Here is a 20,578-nt window from a genome sequence, read left to right on the forward strand (position 1 = left end):
AACATAGCATTAGTGGTAATTGTTACCATTATGTCTGGGCAATCAACTGCTTATGATTCTCTGGCCGGAAACCGATGCTGTTTTCATCAGGGCTACCAGTTAACAATGATATTTTATTAGAGGATAGGTCCAAGGATTGGCAGCTCACTCTGCTGCTGTTATGCAAGACCAACCTTCTCAATTAAAACTGGAGCTAAATCTAGCAGATTTGCCTCATGTCTGCCATTTGTGGCTACCATTAAAATATCCTCTCTCTTGTTTTGTGTTGTTATTCACGCATAGATTATAAAGCAAATTCTGCCTTGGAGACAAAACCACATATGAGCAGCTGAAGACAGAATTTAGCCCCTTATTTTCAATCTGCCCCAAACCACATTGTTTACTTGATTGACACCTTGTGAATTTTATTAATTACACAGCAGTTCCTCAGTGCTATTTTCTAAGCTGTGAACTGCATTTTTTATTATTTTCTTTACTTTTGTATTTTTCCCTGTTGCAGAGTATTATTGTTATCTATGTTTTCTGCTACTGATCTATTTCCTTTTCAGTATCATTTTTGATACTTAGCCAACAGCAATGAACAAGCACTTTGGTTAATTTTTGAGTAGAAGTCTGCAGCTGGTGTAAATTAGTGTTACTCCATTATTAATCAGAAAAGCGTCACTGCAGAGATATTTGACATTACCTATCTGACTCTATATAAAAGTACTTGAATTTTCAGTATCTGGAAAGCCCATCACTTGTATTTAGCATGACGCAATCCTTTGTTCCTACCATTCTGGTCTTTATAATCAAAGCTGAATCCAAAGCAGCAGATCTAACATTGAACCCCATTTAGCCTTAATTCAGACCAATACAAGTAGACCAGAGGTAATTTTTGTCATTTTATTTCACTTTCTGAGTGATTCAGAAAGAGCTGGGACAAGGGCAGTGTTCCAGTCCATACCTCCTTCCATCCCAACTTCTCCTTCCCTGAGAGGAAGCCAGCTGGCCTCTGGGAAAGCCACTTGAAATCCATGACAAAAAACAACAAAAAAAGGAAAAAAAAAAAACCAACTCACAAATTTTTCACTGCAGACGCACATGCCCCCAGCATAGTACTCGAAATTTTGAGTTTTTCTTTCTTCCATAAAGGAGCAAAAGAAAATTATGAAGGGGTTTGTTTCCTGGCCTAAGAGGGTAGTTCAGCAGTGATGCTGGAACAAAATTACAGGTGACCATTTTGTTGAGGATTTGTTCAGACACACTCAATTGCAGCTGCAGGCAAACCCTGGGAATGCTGCTTTAACACACCACCATACCACCTTTATCAGAAAAATCTGCATCTAGCATCTCAGGGAAAAGTAAACTTTCACAACACTGAGGCATGTGAATCCTGTAGAAATCAGGAACACAGAGAAAGACATGAAATGGAGGACTGCACCTCGAGAGAAGCAGATTTGACTCTGACCCTGCAGCAGGTATTTTTACCTCTCACTGCCTCAACTTCACATATAAAATGGGGGAAACATGAGGATGATGCTCTGCTTTAAAAATCTATAAGCATAAATCACTATAATAATTTCTCTTATGTAAAAGTACTTGAGCTTGCTGGTTTGCATGATGGAAATGATTTTCAGAGCTCTTTATTGGTCAGGGCAAAAAAATCCTCTCCCCTGGTGTAGTACAGCTACACATACCTGGGGTGTGTAGGAGCATCCCTTACCTCAAAAACCTAAGAGCCACTTCTTTAGGATTTTATGAGCTGATAATTTGGCCTGCACAGCTTGCTCAGCAGAGCTCGAGGGAATCAGGGATATCACGAGGACTCTCAGCCTGCATTTTATCGTCCAGCTCTGTGAATGGAGACTGCAGCCAGGTCAGGAGAGGGCAGAGGGCTGCACTGGCACCTCTGCCACCACCTGGCTGCTGCTCCAGACAGCCAAGCAGAGGTCTCCTCACCTGGCATGCACTCAGCTGGGCACTCAGAGGATGGCAAGTATGCAAAACTAACTGCAAAGTCCTCCTTTATACAGAAGATAAGCAACAGTTCTCTAGATCAAGCTGATCTTGTGTCAAAAATAAGTAGACAGCACAGGAAATAAAGCTGCACCAAAGCTGAATTCCTGCACGGCTTATGTGGCCTTGCAGCATCCACAGAATGGTGCACCAAGGACAGAAGTGCAGACTAACAGACACACACTCGCCTCTTGTAAATTTTCAAGCGAACCCAGCTTCTGTTAGCACAGAACTGTGCCCATAGCCCCCTTCAGCTGTAGTTTTCAACATGCAAACGCCTGGCAATGTTTCTAAATAGTATCCAACATCCAAGAGCCAAGTTCAAGCCAACAAATATCAATACTCTTACTCCCACCATGGGTGAGGGCAAAACTGCTCAATACACACACATGCTGTTGGACACAATCAGTGTTCTGTACACCCATCAGAGCAGCACAGAAAAGCAGCAGAAATATCTGCACAGCTGAAAATAGCTTCAGTAGCCCTCACCCACTGTGGAAATGCTGCCTTTGAATTCACTGCCAAAGACAGGGAGAGTTTATGAGGATACAAATTCATGCCATAGGCCACTCTGCTTCTTGAAGAGCCTCACATCCCCAGATATAAATCTGCACTAGCCCCACAATCAGCAATAACACAGCCCTGCATTCCATTTCAGAGCTTCTTGGTTTTCCATGGCAGGCCTATGCTAGCACAGGGACATAATTGTCCTGATTTATTTTGTAGAGCTTTTTTTATATATATATATATAAATTCCCTAAGTTAAACCAGGTAAAAACCCAAAAGCTCCTTTTTAAAATGCAAGAAGGGTTTTCAAAAACAACCCAACTTTTTCTGTAAACAGGCAGGTCAGAGCGGGGATAAAGAGCTTAGTGGCATGGAATATTAAGTTAAATGGAGCATTCAGGCCAGTTAGGCCTGCTTACAATCCACCACCTATCAACTACCTTGGACTATACAGCATTATGCAGGTAAAGCAAAGCAACTGATGAAGAGCACAAAATTATTTGATCATAAAAAAGAGAGTCCTAAATAGCATCAGCACTCTGAGAACTCTGATAAACTTTCAATTTTGTCTTGCAGAGTTGAGGGGTTTCAATTACGCATTGCCAACGGAAAAATATTTCCTAAAGGAAGGGAAATTAAAAGGGACAGTCAAGCATGGATGCAATACAAAGCCAGACTGAGACAGCTTTTACCACAGGAGATGCTGGCAAAGCCTTATCCTTTTTAAAGGACTTTTAAAGAATGGCTGTCAACAGAATTCCCATGGAACTGAAAAAAACTTGCAAATATTTATTAAGAAACTGCTCCTATCCTTATTACTTTAACGGAAATGCTGAGTCAACTAAATAAGACATTCAGCATTGAAGCCACACACCTTAGAGATATAAGAGGTTTCTCATAAAACATTTCACAGTTTCCTCTCAGTTTGTTGAGGTCACGCAACTGCTTACAAGAAAACAATCCTCATGAAGGAAGCTTCTGGAAGCCCTCAAGTTCAAACACCATGGTCGTGGCCAGAAGGAAGATGGGTGTCACAGACATTTTTTCATGAAAATCCTTCCCTTAGGATTTTTCCTCCTGAGAAGCTGGGAGGCCTCAGGAACAAAATGTAAACATTGATTATCTGCTGCTGTGGAATGCAACAGGTGCATCTGGGATTGGCCCATGTTAGATGTTTCTAATGAATGGCCAATCACAGCCCAGCTGGCTCAGACAGAGAGCTGAGCCACAAACCTTTGTTATCATTCTTTTCTATTCTATTCTTAGCCAGCCTTCTAATGAAACCTTTTCTTCTATTCTTTTAGTATAGTTTAAATGTAATAGATATAATAAAATAATAAATCAGCCTTCTGAAACATGGAGTCAGATCCTCATCTCTTGCCTCAACCTGAGACCCCTGTGAGCACCATCACAAATCAGGTTGGTGGTGAGGGTGCCAGAGCAGGTTATGGACAGGGTGAAGATATCACCTTCCTTGGAGGAACATGGGAAACCACACACTCATTTCCACACTCTTTCCAAGCACAGACAGATCCTCACACAGACCTTTCTACCAAACGTCTTTCCCTGCAGAAACCAGATCAATGAACGGTCTTTTACAAGTCCAATTTTCCGCTTTACAAAACCAGTTGTTCTGGTCTTTAATTTGTCCTTTTCTGACCCAACAGAGCTGGCAGCTCTGACACTGCGCTTGGCACCAACTGTAGACAGAGCAGCTGTACCAAGCACAACGTAAATAGCTCCTAACAAGAAAAACAAGGTTGATGACTCATCTCTGATTGCATTTTAATAGAGAAACTCAAGAGTTTTATCTTCAGCTTCTGGTAAAACCAGCACCTGCCCACAACCAGCACAGCCATAGCCCACAGAGCCTGTGCACACAGCTGTGGTGGCCTCTGCTTTTGTGAGTTTTTACATTCCTCAAGCAAAAAAAAAAAACACATTCTAAGCTTCTGAAAGTAAATGTAGTAGGTGGGGATTTAGCTTGCTGTTTTCAGCAATATCCAAAGCATTGTATGCTCCCATACTAACATATCCATGTGTAGGATCCCACAAGTATAGGATATCTGTGCTCTAAGCTTTACAGGATATTGGAGGAATTCATCTGCTCTCAAAGTGCCCTTCTCTCCCACTAAGGTGGGAACTCAACATTCATGGAGGCTAAAACAATGCTTGAAAATGCTGTCACTGAGGGTTCCAAAAATACAGCAATGTCCCTCTCCCTTCCACAGATGCCAAGCTGTGAACAGCAAGAGAAAAGATGCCATGGGTGTCAACTGTATTGGACCTGTTACTAAGGAAATGAACACCAACTACCAACTTACTTCTCTCAGCAAGTCCATTTTAAACAATAAAAATAAATACCTCCCCCAAAAAAATTTACTTGAATGACTTGTATCTAATTCTCCTTGACCTGATTGATCTCTTCTGCTCTCCATAGGTTTTGGATCATGACATTCCATAATACTCACAGTAGATTTTATATCTTAATGGAAAAAGATGAGATTTATAATTCTTATATTGTTTCCATACCTTTATATTCTTTTTTCCATTATACCCGTTATTTTTTTACTAGATTATATGGGTATAATATAAATCTGCCTAAAATATGAGAAACTCCTTACCCCCATGTACATACTAAGCAGATATAATAATTTAAAATTTATTCTTTCTAGGAGTTAGATAATATAATCATCCCAGTAAAGCATTCTTGTGCTTTATTACTGTGCTCAGGAGTAAAAATGTTTATGTGTCAATAAAAGACATGATCAAGGCAAAAACTACCATGGGGCCTTCATCACCTCAAAATGGTTTTTGGGGTTTCTGCCTGAAGTATCAGTCCTATTTTAGGAAAGGAATATTTTGGGTCTTATTTTTATATCTACAACAATTGCATGTTTAAATTAGGAAAAATAATCACTTTTAAAGTATGTTCCTGATATATAGTAAACAGCAGGGAAAAAAACAAAAGAAATAGTTTAATTGATCCATTACTTAATACAGCTCTATGCTATAGCCATTATTTTTTTGGAAGCAATTACAGTGTGTGCACCCCAGTTTATGGATTGCTCAGTGTTCCCCAAAATGGTAATCCATGCACCATATGTATTTTGTTTCAGAAACAGAATGGTTTTCTCTGTTCCCAGTAAGGCAAAGAAATGAAATTAAATGTTGGCACATAAATATTTTCCCTTGAAATCTATTTTGTATTAATTACTTCAGGCATAGCTATATATACAATACCTAGCAGAGGATTTGTCACAAATAACCTGTAATCTCTTGCTGTATTATCAAGGGGATATCTTAATAAAAGGAAGCTTTTAATGGGCATATTTCAATGGCAGCACACTGAATGAGACACAAATATATTGCTATCAATGCACATTAAACTCCTAATGCTAAGCTCCAGGTTCTGATGGCACATTTATTTTCTTACCAGTAGTTTAGAAAATAAAGATCATGCTAAGTAACCCATTCCTAAACAATGAAGGAAAATAAGGGCTCAGTGTAAGCCCTTGTAGAATTTAAAAGTTGTTAGCAGTTAATGCTGCTCTCAAAAACAATGCAGACTCAACAGGCAGAGAAACCTGAGCAATTATTTCAATCAGATGAAAATACAAATACAACCTGGCTACATTGGGCTACAGCAATGCCATCCCATAATTTAATACACTATACCCAAGCTCTGCTATCCTGATCTATAAAGACATTCATCATCCTGAGCATGGATAAAAGAGTTTTAGAGAAATCTGGTATTACATTATCTAATTCCTTTTGAAACTTCATTGGAAAGTAACAAGTTCCTCAGGTCCACCTTGCTGAGAGCAAGAAACCTTATTTTCATGTTCAGCTACTTATTAAGAATAAGTTGACTGAGTAGAGCTTGTCAAATAAAACCCACCTGACATTAAAACATCAAGCTTGAAATCACATTTCTATGTCAAGCACACAGAGCTTGAATATCAAAGGTATTGCTTCTACAATCAGCTAATTGAATTATACATGTGTATTACACACATGCTTTGCACACAATGGTGATGATGCAGTGCATTAATATATTATATTTAGATATGTCATCCATCCTTGTGCAGTTCAGCTATCTAGACACATCTAATCTTCTCAATCATATCATGTTTCATTAGAGTCCTGCTGCAGGACCAAGGCAAAGATGCAGTGGTGCAGATCTGGCAGACTGGGGCAAGCTCCTCTATATCTACTGCACAGAGACCTAAAAGAGGAGAGCTGTAGCACCTGAGCTCCTTTTTTCAAGTATTTCTGGCAACCTCCTGCCACCACCCATGATGTCAGCTTGAGAAAAAGCTCAACAGAAAAAAAATCAAGATCCTGGACAAATATATTCTGCTTCCCAGTTCTGGGCATCACTCAGAGCCATGTTGTTCTTGGAAGGACAGTTCTCTCTGACAGCACAGTCCTGTGTTCTGTCCATGCCCAGCTCATCCAGGCTGAGGGCAGCCTGCAATACAGCACAAAATACATGGAAATAAACCCCCAGGAACAGCTCTCAGCCTGCACCTAAGCAATAATTCTGAAAAAAAAGCAACAGGAAAAGTGGTCAAATCTACATTTAAAAGCAGCCTTGTACCCTTGTTTGACTGACAGAGCAGACAAACCCCAAGGATATTCTCTGCTTAAGCCAAATGAAACAGAAAGAAGGGATGGGAAAGGTCAGCACAGTGGCACGTGTAGCACACACACAGCCTCAATGAATAATCTGGGCTCTAAAAGACTGCATTGCAGTTCCTTGCATGCACACAGAGAGCCATGGGAGGAACTCAGCCCCATACTAAGCATTTTGGGAAAACAATCAGCACCTCTCCAAACTGCAGAACTGCTTGCAGCAAACACAGATGATGATCTATATACATAACTGGTTATCTGCTGCCATAGGGCATAACAGGCTCATTGAACACAGAGCCATAAATTGACTTTTCCAGTGGTAAGTTGCAGTAGTATTTAAGAATTAATAATTAATTAATAATTACTAATTTTATTAGATATAATGTGATTTGGCTCACGAATACTTTATTCACCACAAATGTTTCACCATCCTTTTTTTTGTCCTTTTTAATCTCAGCACTCCTACAGTGATTATGTGTCTTTTTTGCTATGCTAAAAATGTTCTTCTGGTTTGAAACATTCATCTCTCAAATAGCCACAGACTCCTCCTGTTATTTTCCTTTTGTGCAAAGCAACGCAGAAACAAGTACTCATTTTCACTTCAGTGGAAGCTTCTAACCCCTCTGTGAATTTTACCAAGACATTACACGTCTCAACACCTAAAAAGTAGGGCATCCAACATCAGTGGCCCCTTTGGAATGCACAGCTCATTATTTCATCTGAACCATCTTGCTTTGCAGGGCTCAAACTCCTCCTGCCAGGTCAGTACCTGCTGTCTGCACCCCTGGCAGCATTACAGCTCTGAGCAAGGGCACAGCTGTGCACTAAAGGACTTCATTTCTCTCCCATAAAACCAGGGCTACCCATGCTGCAGGAGACTTTTATGCAGGGGTTTATCCAGCAGGAAGGTCCCAAGAGGTGGTGGAGGGCCTTCCATGCAAACATTCCCAACTGGAACTCCTGGAGCTACCAAAGGTGACGCTCCCCTTGCTGGCTCACTGTGCTGATAAATCCTGCCCACCAGGCACCAAAGAACAAGCACAACCTCAAAGAAAATCAGACTCTGAAGAGGGACCTGCAATGACAAGATTCTCACCCACCTACCTTCCCATTTCTCTGCTACCCAGAGCACGTAGCTGGAATTAGAGGTTTATAAAATGCCTGGACACGGATGGAGACCTGCTCCCATCACTCCCACAACACCCAGCTCCACTGTCAGCTTCTGCTTTTGCTCCTTCTGCTTGTGCACTCTCTGCATCAGAGGAGGTGTTTTCCACCCTCTCTTCACAGGCCAGGCTCTGGGATTGTGCTGCTGTACCTCTTGTTATACCAACATAACAATCAGCTGCAAGTGTCAGCCCCTTCCTTTCATAACTTTTGGAACTACTTTTGTCTTGCAGATCTATTTTTCATCCAGTCAGCTTTCTTAATTGTACAGGACCAAGTTTAGTATAGACTCACTAACAGAGTGGCTGTCTAAAATGATGGCACAACTTGTGCCTATCTGGAATATATCACCCAGGCATACAGCTCTGGCCTAGTATCTTCTTGGGGAGCAGGCACTCTTACACGAATTAAAATAGTAAAAGAAATCCATTGCTACACTAAAAATGTGAAAATACTGCCCAGGGATAATGAAAACCAAGGAGGGCTTTTAAAAATGACTTTGCAGACACTAAGAAAAAATACATATGCATATAACAGTGAATACTTCTGACTTGCATCAACCTTAAAACCATGCAATAGAGGCTTGGCTTCTAACTCACAAGGGCTACACAGGCATTAACTGTGCCTAATTCATTATCCCATAAATAAACTGGCACCAAAGAGGATGCTGAGAGCAGTGGCCTAACACAACAGGAGACTGCCTGTGCCAGACTCTGCCCAAATTGGGTGGCAGAGAGGAGGCTACAGGAATTTCTGATTGAATCCCTTGAGAGAGGTTCCTACTTGGCTCTGGAATGCACACTGTAAAACAGCACATTCATGATGTGGTAGTAACATCTTCCTACTTGTACAGTTTTGCAGAGGTTTGTTCTGTAATGCACATGAAATAATGGGAATAGCAACCATGAGAACTGCCAAGGAAAAGCCAACTAAAGCAAAAAAGTAATTAACAATATCTGCTTAAATAATCTCAGGGCATTTACTAGGACTTGACTAAGACACTACCCATTTGATTAATCCAAAATAACTCCTGTGTTTTCATGGGCTTCACAGAATTTCCATGCTGGTGGCAAATATGTCCAAGAAAGAGAATCAAGAGTAGTCTCTACAATTTAATCTGCCCTTTCCTAGGTTGAATTTGGTGATTTTGAAATAACATTCTTGAAAATTAGACTGTAGTGCATTAGTAAATGCACTACAAAGTGTAATGAAACACATTTGTTCAAGTTAGAAGCAACTCCAAAACAAAATGATGCACACAAGTTTGGAGTCCAGAAACTGTCCTGTTGATATTGAGATTGTTTGGTTTGCATTACAGAGATCTGATACTGCTCATGATATGGATGTTACTGTTTAAAGTTATAGAAACTGCCATGACTCTAAGTTCATGTTTTTAAATTTTCATTTATATGAGAAGCTTCTACATATAATTTCTTGTTCTCTGCCTTTCTTATCCACTGTGTCCTGTTTCAATTTCTATTTTTATTTACCTCCTACATTCAATGTATTTCTAGCAAAAGATTTTAAAATTCAGTATTTGTATATACCATAAAATGAAGAGGAAGGCAAAGAACATTATAACACTAAAGAAAACTTATCCAACAGATCTTGAGTATTTTTCTGCAATCATTTTCTATCCTTCCTTAATAGGAAAACTGCTGCTAGAAACTTTTTCCATTCCCATACTAACCACTATTAATCACACCAATTCAGCCTGTGAAAATATTTTGCAAATTTACCTGTTGACCTTTAGTCTCTCAACTCGAGATGAGCAAGGAAACACTCAGTTTCCTGATCTCAAAGTGCTTATATGCAAATAATAGAAAGACAGGAAAGGTGCAGAAGTTGCTTCCTAACCCTGTCTTGTCTGAGCCAGCAGTTTTGTTTTTGCAGTAGGCACCTTCCCTTTCTTCTCTCCATCACTTCTAGCTGGGATTTATCATCTCTGCTACTGTCACGGGTTTGTTGATGCCATCTCTTTATGCAGATGCTCACAAATTACTCTTAAGAATGACCTGTGAATTTGCAAAATAATGAAGGCAGAATGCCCGTGGTTGCAAACATCTGGAAAGCTATGAAATCTGGGAGAGAGGTGAGAAATTCCCATTACTCTAAAACTCCCAAATGCCTGCCTCCGGCAGCCCTGCTGTGCAGAGTGCTCTTGTTTCAAGGACTATTTAGGCACTGGGTTCTTCTTGAAACCCCAGAGGGCCAGGCTTGTGGGTCAGCCAGCAATAGGGTCTGCCACCCAGCCACAGACCCCGTTGGAACCAGAATACAGAAAATCCTCCTGGAAGAGTCAGATTGTGGAATGAGGGGCTACATATCTACTGCCACATAAAATGCATCCAAAGAAGCTTCTTGGTGGGAGAACACAGCTACCACAGCCAAGACGTTGTCAAAAAGGTCTTTAACATGGTTTTTGGCCCATTCCAATTAACATTACTTCCAAGTTTTATCGACATGACTGGAGGTTTAGCCTGTGCCTGAGACTACTCCCATTATTGGTTTGGAGATGGTTACACCAACACACAGGACAAGAGAGGATGTTTAGAGAGCTGCTGGCTTCTAAACTGGTTTTTCTAGGGGTAGCTTTGTGCCATTTTTGATGCAGATGATGGTGTGCAGAAGTAATGATGTTGGAGTAAAATACAGGACCAAATAGAAATGTAGTTTTGGATAATGCAGGCAGAATTTTTGTTACATGAACAAATATATTTGAATGCTTGTGTATCACCTCTCATTATTTTGTTTCCTTTTTAGTGCAAGGAAGCATTAATTACATTACTGGCACATATAGATATATAAACAAAACATTAACTTTATCTCTGTGGTTTACAGATTTAAGTACAGAGATTCACACCCAGGCATCCCTATGTGAATAAAACTCACTTCCTACATACAACAAGTGAAATTCCTCACTTTTAACCATTAATGAAATGAACAGATTTGGGATGAGGAAGAATTATAAAAGCAGCCTCACATGATTTGTATGGCATCTATTTTCCCTATTACAACTAAAATCAGCAGAATCCTTACAGCAAATCATCTGGAACTTGTGTCAAAATAATGATGTCCATGCCAACGCAGATGATGCGATTATAGTAAAAAGCAAATGAAATGTCATGTCATATATCCATTATGTTTAAAAATAAGGGAACAGCACAAAACTTGATATGTCAGACTTCAGATTTCAAGGGGATTGCCACTACTACTCTAGGAGAAATTCAAGAATTTCCCACACATCTCCCTTTTCTCAGTGTGTCTTGTATGACTTCAGCAGTGCTGCCAAAACATATTGAGCTTCACATTGGCCCAAAATTTTTAAGACTATTTTCTATTGTTTGTGATAAAATCAAGCCACGTAGACAGCCAAAATAGTCCATGGTGTTCCTCTGCACCACAGTCTTCAGACTTCATCAGTGCACAGCCACTCATGACCCTTCTCTGGGTTTATGTCAATGACCTTAGCATATGGCACAAAATTGAAGCAGCCCCATCTTCACCTCCATTTTAAAAGTCAAGAATTATTTCTGAGTGTTTGAAAAGTCAGTGTTATGCAATGGTGAACGTGGGGAAGATATAACTGTACCTGGTAAATTTAAACAAAACAGGTTTCTGGTAAAGTTCCCAGGAATAACAACTGCGGAAATTGGGGGAAAATTCACACTGCATTTGGTAGCGGTTGCTCATTCCACATTCTTATCCCAAGGAAACATGAGAGTGTGCCCTGCTGGTGCAAAGGTCGCATGCATAGGCAACCTACTGCATAACTGTCTAACAAAAATCTACTGAAAGTTTTATTACACTATTTTAAGTTACATGATTTCTATATATTGCCTAATTTATTCATAATATTTAATTTATTATTAATAAAAATCAGTACTTTTTTTATTCACCTTGTGTAGGTAAATTTGTTCAGAGCACTTGAGCTCTTTTCTTTCTAGAAAATATTTATTGACAGTGAAGCACATCTGAAGAGCTATCATAAAAGGAACTACTTTTTTTAGATACCTTTCACTGCTAGAATGTCCAAAGAAAAAACTTCTACTCAGTATGCTGTTAAACTCAATCCATTTTAAACTGTGAATTTGCATAAAAATTCTATATTACTGTGAAAGTAATGAGTTAGAATGAAATTTTTCAGAAATCTCTGAGGGAAAAGGCTTCAGGAGCCAGTGGACAATTAGATCCTTTGCATTTAGAAGCTCGGCATTTCAGGTAACCCTTTCAAAATAAACACGATAGGATATACTTGATAAATATTACTACATATCAAATAAAAGATTTTCAATAAAATTCATTTTACCAGCTCTTTCTGCCACTTACTAAGATAGCTAAGCTCGGGTTACAGGAGGTTCTTTGTTGCAAAGAGCAGCACATCTCAGCTAAGACTTGAAGCATTTGTAATTTTGACTTAAGCCTGGGATGAGCAACATCAATTCCTACATCTACAGCCTTTGGTACCACTCACATGTGCTCCTGGGCTCTACTCCAAAAGGCGCACCTTAAAAATAGTGCAAAAAAGGGATTCATGAGTATTTTTTCCTCAAATGCTTTCCAACATCTTAGCCTGACTTCCAGTATATGTTTAAAAAATCCTCAGCACATTAGTGGCCTTGGCTCATAGCTAAATACAGATTCTGCCAGCTTCAACCCACGCTCCTGTTTCACCTGGCTCAGCCAGTTTGTCAGAACACAAAGAGGTTCTTAAATAAGGTCTGATTTCCATGGGATGCTGGACAGGGAAATCAGAAGACCCCTGTGGATAATCTCATGCTCAGGGGTACCTGACAAACACGTGCCACCGTGCAAGCCCAGCTGCTCCAAAATCAGCTCCCTCAAGAAATTGCCTCAACCAAGTCCGAGCCAGAGCAGGTTCCACAAGCCATAAGCTAATGAGGTCTCCCTTCATTAGAAGAACAGCCCCAATCTGCAGCATACTCAGCTCCTGTCCTGCTGCAGCTGCTCCTCAGCCTCTTGGGAGAGAGATCCTTGTGAAGCCAAGTCTTACATGTGTCCTCAAGCCTGAGCAACCATGACATAAACCCTTCCCCACTCCTCTTTTGTTTCAGTATCTTTGAGAGCATGAAGGTGGCAACACCTGCCAAGATGCATCAGACAAACTGGAAGTCAGCTGAGCAGTGGTTCTCTCCTAAATTTATCTCCAGAGGTTGATGTGAATGCATTATAAGCAGATAACCATGATAAATCTATCTAGAGATAACTATGATAAATCGATCTACTCATAAAGATTAATTGGTTCTATTTGCTCCTTCTGCTATTGTTATTTAAAGAATCAACAACCTAATTTTCAGTAATATTTTGCAGAAAAGAATACCATTTAGACTACTAAGAGTGTTCACCCATATCCCTCAAGAAAAATGCCAAAGATAGAATTACAAATGCATAGGTAATTTATTTGTGCAGCTGTGTGTATCAAAACAAAATATGTTTCTCTGCACATTCTGACCAACTAGCTGCACAGTAATATTTTAAGACTAATTTTAATATCAACATTAAATATGTTTTCATAACTGCAGTTGTCAGGATCATAGCTCAATGTATTTTCTTTGCACAAAGCAGGCAAATTTGAGTGAAATGCTAAAGCTAAAGGGCACACTTACCTGGGGAATTAATGAATAGCCTACATGGAATATGCACATGTCATTCCTTCTTGCTAAAATAATGGTGAATACAGAAACGATCCATGTTTTAAAAATTAATAGTCCTTTAAGGAACAGCTGCAGACACATGGTTTCAATTAAGAGAGTTGAAATAATCAACAACATGTTCATAAAGCAAGAGACCCTCTAGGCCCACAGGCAACAAAACACCCAACCAGGCTTTACCTAGACAGAGGGAAATGCTCTTCACACCTGACAGACAGCATGGATACAACATCCATAACAGCAGCTCTTGCTGAGTGGTTCCAGGTAGGAAATGAGAAAGTCACCGAAGTATCCACTGCATTTTTTTGTTTCATTAATTACCATTCACGGGAGTCCATGTGCACACAGCCAGTTGGAATGGGGAAAGATAATATCTCAAAGATGAGTTAGGAGAATGTACTGCTGAGCTTCTTAGCAAAACCTGGGGGCCCATGGACTTACATTATAATTGGAATATCTGCATCCCCCTTTGCTTTTTTTTAATGAGTGAACAAATAAACCAATAAAATCCAAGAAAACAACCAATCAAACAACAACAACAAAAAAACCAAACAAAAAAACCAAACCCACGAAATTATATATAAAGTTTCCTTTTCTAGGTCTTGCTAGGGTAGAGAGGGTCATATAACCGCAGTAATGAACAACTGCAAGATGAGATTTCTGGTCCCACTAAAACACAACTACTAACCTGAAAGAACTAAACTAAACCAAACCCAATGCCTGCAGGTTAACTTTTTTCACCTTGATTGGAAATTATGTTTCTTTTGGCTTTCCATGGAATTGATGATCTCACTGGCTCTTCCAGGTACAGTGAGTGTTCCCAATTTCTTCCAGTAGATAACTTTGCTCCGAGGTAGAATTGGAGCCAGGCATGCCACTCCTTTCTAATCAGAAACAGTGAGGCAGGAAAGAAGAAGTAATCGCGACTAAAACTTTTGCCAGTTTATTTTGTGTGACAGATAATGCATTTCTAAAGACTCCCATGAGAACTCATGTGGAGGAGGTTTAGTGGGCTATCAGCACACGTCTCAGCTCATACCATATCACATTAATCATCAGCTTGCATTAAAAAGGCCACCTGTCCTTGCCTGTTTGTTTCCTGTGATGAAAAGTGTTCCTCTATCATGCAGTTGTTCAATTAATCCACGTATTTATTACAAGATTTTGCACATTAGCATCCACTCATTCTGCTCCCAGTAAATCTACAGCTTTTCTTGTCAGGGTTGGTTTATGCCTGTTTTGAGGGGGGGGATTAACTGAGTAAAACAATGAAAACATTACTTCACTGCTCAACCTCTCATCACTGAAAGACCAAAGTAAAATTTTAAAAAATTTAATGTTTGAAAAGTTCAGATAAGGGTCTTCCAGTTCTACATCCCCGATGGTGAGATACAATGAATGTCACAAATTTGTGCTGATGGAATTCTTAGCTCAGCTTTGAACAGAGGCAACCTGGATAAGCTTCTGAGTTGCCAGGTATTTTCCCCTGGACAAATCCAATCTCAGCTACACAGCACAGACCAGCCAGGCACACAGTTTGAAACACTGATCTGAACTTCTCAAACATTAAAAGGAGGAGGGCCTTTGATCTCAGATCTGTGCCCTTCTGCCTATCTCCAGCCTGACCAACAAAGTGCTACAGACCTGAGCGTCTCTGGGAAGGTGCCTTTACAGTCACAGCAATATAAAATGATGAAAAATCTAAACCCAACAGGAAGATACAGGCATGCTGCTCCAGCCACCACATCAACAAGGGGAGCCCATCCTGATAGCCCCAAATAGTCCCTCTTGCTTAAGACTTGGTTTCTTACTGCAATCATTTCTGGATTGCTTGATTCACATTACAGGATAGAGAGATAAAGCAAGCAGTGGAACCACTATGCAGATTAAAGGTTAAAACAACCAGAGGTGGATTACGAACACATACAAGGAAAGGGATCAAAGGATGCTTTTTCTGTGTGATCAGCTGGAACAGATCCTGCAGCTTGCATCAGCAAATTATGGGGTTTATTTTGGTATGATTTAACAGCTATTTGAGAAGCTTGCATGAGCAGATATAGATATGGTGGCTTTCAATAATTTTAGCAGATAGAGGGCTAGGGATGGAGGCTAATTATTTTCTTTGTGTAAGAGCTGCCATTGTTATTGTTTTTTGGTTTTGGTTGTAAATGTGTGTTATCTAAACAATTTTACAAGATGTGAAAGTGGCAATGGTAAATATTATTGCTTATATAAATATCTGTAACATATACAAAGGAGTTATTTCCTTTACTGTGGCAGCACTAATTGTTCACCAGTTAGAAGGGAGCTCTGAAGTTTTCTGCCTTTGTGTTATGTTAATAAATGGGTATTTACCATAACTTGCCAAAAAAACATAGGTCAAGCTAAACAAGATGCCTCCTCCCCTTTTTGATGCCTACAATATCAGGCACTGCAAAGAACCGGGAGAATGAGTATTAAACTCATAATATAGAAAAAATAACACAGACTCCTACAGAAATATCATCCTTTTTATGGAAGAGACTTTTCTTTTATTTCAGCATTTTTCCTTCAATCTTCACATGACTATAAAGCTCTTCAACAAGTGAATAAGTTAAAAACGAATCTTTACTAAAAAATGCCAAATTCAGCTCTCAAAGACTTAGGATGGTTTATCTTTCCCAGTAGAAACATAACCCACATAAGAAAGACTGATTCTGCACATTATATCAGGAGAGAAAGGCTAGGGATGTTTTGCTGGGGTGCTTTTTTAGTGGCTTTGTTTCATTTCAGGGTGGGTTATTTTAAGAGTAAGGAACCAAACTCTATAAGTGGAATAATTTAAAATTTAAACTTAACTGATCAAACTCTCAATTATAATAATTTTTAAAAATCATCAACCCTAAAAATTCTTAGCCCTTATTTGGATTTCTTTTTCAGATTAAAAAAATCCATATAAACCTTGGGTTTTTAATGTTTTGCCCCAAATTATTGACAAGATGATATAACAAAAGCATCTGTATTCAATTCATCCTTTTCCAGTATGAATGGAACTACTTTAGAATCTATTTCAGAGGTAGGACTTCACCCCTAGATATAACTACCTCAAATAGCAAATCACATAATGAGAGAAATCATTGTTGTCTCTAGATTCCCTTGGGTGGAAGCAACTATTTGGTCTTCATCCCACCCTTCATTTTACACCCATCCCCACAATGTTTAGCAGATGTGTTTTCTTTACTTCAAAAAGAGAAAAGTAGACAGAGGGGTTGGCAAAATAGGGTGGAAAATAAATTAGAGAAGCCTTACTAATTTTGTGGTGGGCAAAGGATGTTCCAGGTGCCCTGACAATGGTGGCATCTGGCCAGAGAGACCCTGACACCACTACAGGAGCCCTTCAAAAGCATTTCTAGCCACAGAAAAGGCATTTTCCTGGAATAACAGCTGGGTAATAAGCATAAATCTGGATGTATGTCAACGCAAGGGTATAAAAAGAGCATAAAAAAGGTACAAAGGAAATAACAGATGGAAATGTACTGTCCACCACCATTAAAAACGGGAGGTGAGGGCATGCTCATAATTTCAGCAGACAGCTGTCAAGGCCAGAGGTGCTGCAGATGTTTATAGCAACCCAGGGCCTATTTCACTCTCCTGGAGATGAACAGAGGTCTGCTTTTATTCAGATCAAAATACTCATGCTGTAATAAATATGACAGGGCAAATACTCACCTAGTGTAAATAAGCACAGGTTCTAAAAAGCACTGTACAGCTGCTGAGGATTTGATCTTGTGAGCAAATGCTTTCCTCTCATGCCATTATCCAGATTTATTGCTTGACAGTGACAAAGGATCAATCTTTAATCAAAAATGTAAGTCCTAAAGGAGCTTAAATTAATATTATACTGTCATTTCTCATGTATTGCTCCTGTGACAACCAAAAATACAGAGGGTCTGGAACACAAGGGGCATTGTTCAGCAAGATTCATTTGCACACACATTTCTATTCACTTAAGCACTTTAACAATTATTTCAGCAAAAGAACTTACAGGGTTTGAGGGAACCATAAAATAATGTATATTCCCAGTGTTCAGTGTTAAACCAAACCCCCCAAAAAGGCCCAGCCCTGCTGCAATGCCAGTGAAACTGGGCTCTGCAAAACCCTGTTGGAGGATCAGGTGAATCCTTCACAGAAACACTAAAACTGCGCATTCCCAGTCTTCTGTCAGAGGGTATGTGCTACACACCCCTCTGGAGGCAAAACAGATTCTCCCAATGAACCAGGGGTGAGTGAAGGAAGCTGTACTCTGCTTTTCCTGCTTTTTCCAGAAAAAGCTACTTGGATGGGGGAAGGCAGAAAGGGGCAAGTGATGTCTGCGCTGTTAGAAAGGAGCTGTACACATTATCAGCAGCATTTTTTCACACATCTTAAGATTTACCAGCCACTCCAAAATCCAACAACTACGGCAGGAAATTATTCTTTTTTTAGGACCTTCCTCAGGTTTATTTTTCACAAGACTGATTTTGAAATAGTCAATTTTACTCCAGCATAGACACTGGCATGGTGAGGACCAATATTGGGACTCATTCACAGCCAGCTAAGGGAAAAGCTTTACACTGTCCTAGGAGGGGATGATAGAGTTAATTTCTGATATGGACTAAGAGGGAATCAGGGGCTCATCCAGGGTCTGATTCAGTAAAGACCACATTTTCACCAGGTAAAACCTTGGTCTGCCAGTGGCAGCAAGAGGAGCAGAACAACTTTCCTTTGCTTGGATAGTCATATCTCAAAGCCTGTGTTCAAAACATTTTTTTTGCTATTAATGCTTTCCTAAGTCTGAATCATTGCCCAAACAATAGTAACAGTAATTAATAATAAACAGTCTTAGCTATAAAAATATGATTTTTTTTTCTTCATTTAAGTCACAATTCTTAAGCCCAGATGGATAAACTGTGAAACAAGCTCTCAAAATATTTTCCAAAACGATAAACACCAGCCTACGACTATCACCAAATATTTGAAAAGCTCTGACAATCTCACATCAAGGCATTTTACCAGGGAAAGCAAAAGTCACCAAAGAAACAAAGCAAAACAGAGCATCCATTCACTGTTTCCCAAAGGCAGGCAAGTGTTCAGACATCCCCAGGACAGCAGGGCTCCATCACATGGAACAGGGATTTGGAAAGACAAATTATATCCCTCTGAACATTCCTCTCCTCCTTCCTCCCCCAGATAAACATGCTGAGTGTGATGCCACAGGGTACAGAATGTCCTTCTAGACATCCAGCTGTCCCAGCTGTGGCCCCTCCCAGCTCCATGTGCACTGTTTTCTTATACATTACAACACCTCTCTTATCTTTATGGTGCAAGGATTCCATAGCACCAGAGTTTCATACCTCCTTGATGTTTTCTGGAAGCAGTTCCTCCAAGCGCTGACTGTTCCTGGTCCTTGCAGCAGCCATCTGACTCCTGTGGCTCCAGTTCCCCCCAATCCACTCTCTTATAACACTGTTCTCATTGGCTACAGGTGTTGCCTGTTATCACCCAAGCCTGCTCCTAATCTTTAGAAATAGGGTCCAGCTGCAACTCATTGGAGGATAAGATTACATTCTACATTACCTTCATTTACCCATTCTGATTCCCCCTACAATTCCCCCTTTTTCTTTTAATCACAGAGTTGCAGCATTTCCAGAAGTACATATTTACCATTATGACATATTTGTACATTACATTTAAAACTAGGAGTTACACAAGCGTTCAAACAGCATATTATAGTACAGATATATATTTCTAAATGTTAGTTCAGTTCTATAGCTTTTCCCAGTTTACAAAGCACTTATCTTTAAGGTCTTTTACACTCATATTTAACAAACACCAATAGCTGTAATTGATACATTTGGCCAATAGTTTGGTACTCAAATCCTCTTTCCCCAAATCCACGGGATTATATGGTTTTTAATCCCAAATCCACAGGGCAATATAGTTTAGTCCCAAATCCACGGGGTCAATACAGTATAGTATTCAAGTCCTTTTTTTCCAAATCACAAGGTCATTTCCTAAATCACGTTGAGAATCACATCGGTCATATAGTTTAGTATTTAAATCCATGGTTCCCGAATCACGTCAGGGTCACCTTTTGTGGCGTATACAATATTACAACAGTATCATTATGGTGCAAGGATTCCGTAGCACCAGAGTTCCATACCTCCTTGATGTTTTCTGTAGGCAGCTCCTCTAAGCACTGACTGTTCCTGGTCCTTGCAGCAGCCATCTGACTCCAGCTCCCACCAATCCACTCTTTTATAACACTCTTCTCATTGGCTGTTGCCTGTTATCATCCCAGTCTGCTCCTAATCTTTAGTAACAGGGTCCAGCTGCAACTCATTGGGGGATAAGATTACATTCTACATTACCTTCATTTACCCATACTGTGTCCCCCTACAGTGCACTCCTCTGCTCACTGGTGGGGTGGGATGAGCAGCAGAAAAGGTCTCAATTCCATGTCAGCCCCGCTCAGAAATGACCAAAACACCCCTGAATTACCAACACTGTTGCCAGACAAAATCTAAAACACATCCCCACACCAGCTACTGTGAAGAAAATTAACTTTATCGCAGCCA

At 39.8% G+C, this 20,578-nt stretch overlaps 1 long non-coding RNA gene across 2 annotated transcripts in view; it reads right to left on the reverse strand.

Annotated features, from left to right (window-relative positions):
• Positions 1-20,208, reverse strand: part of LOC135445027 (uncharacterized) — a 106,909-nt gene extending 86,701 nt beyond the window's left edge. For both annotated transcript variants that reach the window (XR_010439433.1, XR_010439434.1), the window contains exon 1: positions 20,164-20,208. This is a non-coding gene — a long non-coding RNA (uncharacterized LOC135445027). The remainder of the gene's footprint in view (positions 1-20,163) is intronic.
• Positions 20,209-20,578: the final 370 nt, after the last annotated feature.

The sequence above is a fragment of the Zonotrichia leucophrys genome, chromosome 3 (genome assembly GCF_028769735.1).
Source record: "Zonotrichia leucophrys gambelii isolate GWCS_2022_RI chromosome 3, RI_Zleu_2.0, whole genome shotgun sequence".
Classification (NCBI taxonomy): domain Eukaryota; kingdom Metazoa; phylum Chordata; class Aves; order Passeriformes; family Passerellidae; genus Zonotrichia; species Zonotrichia leucophrys.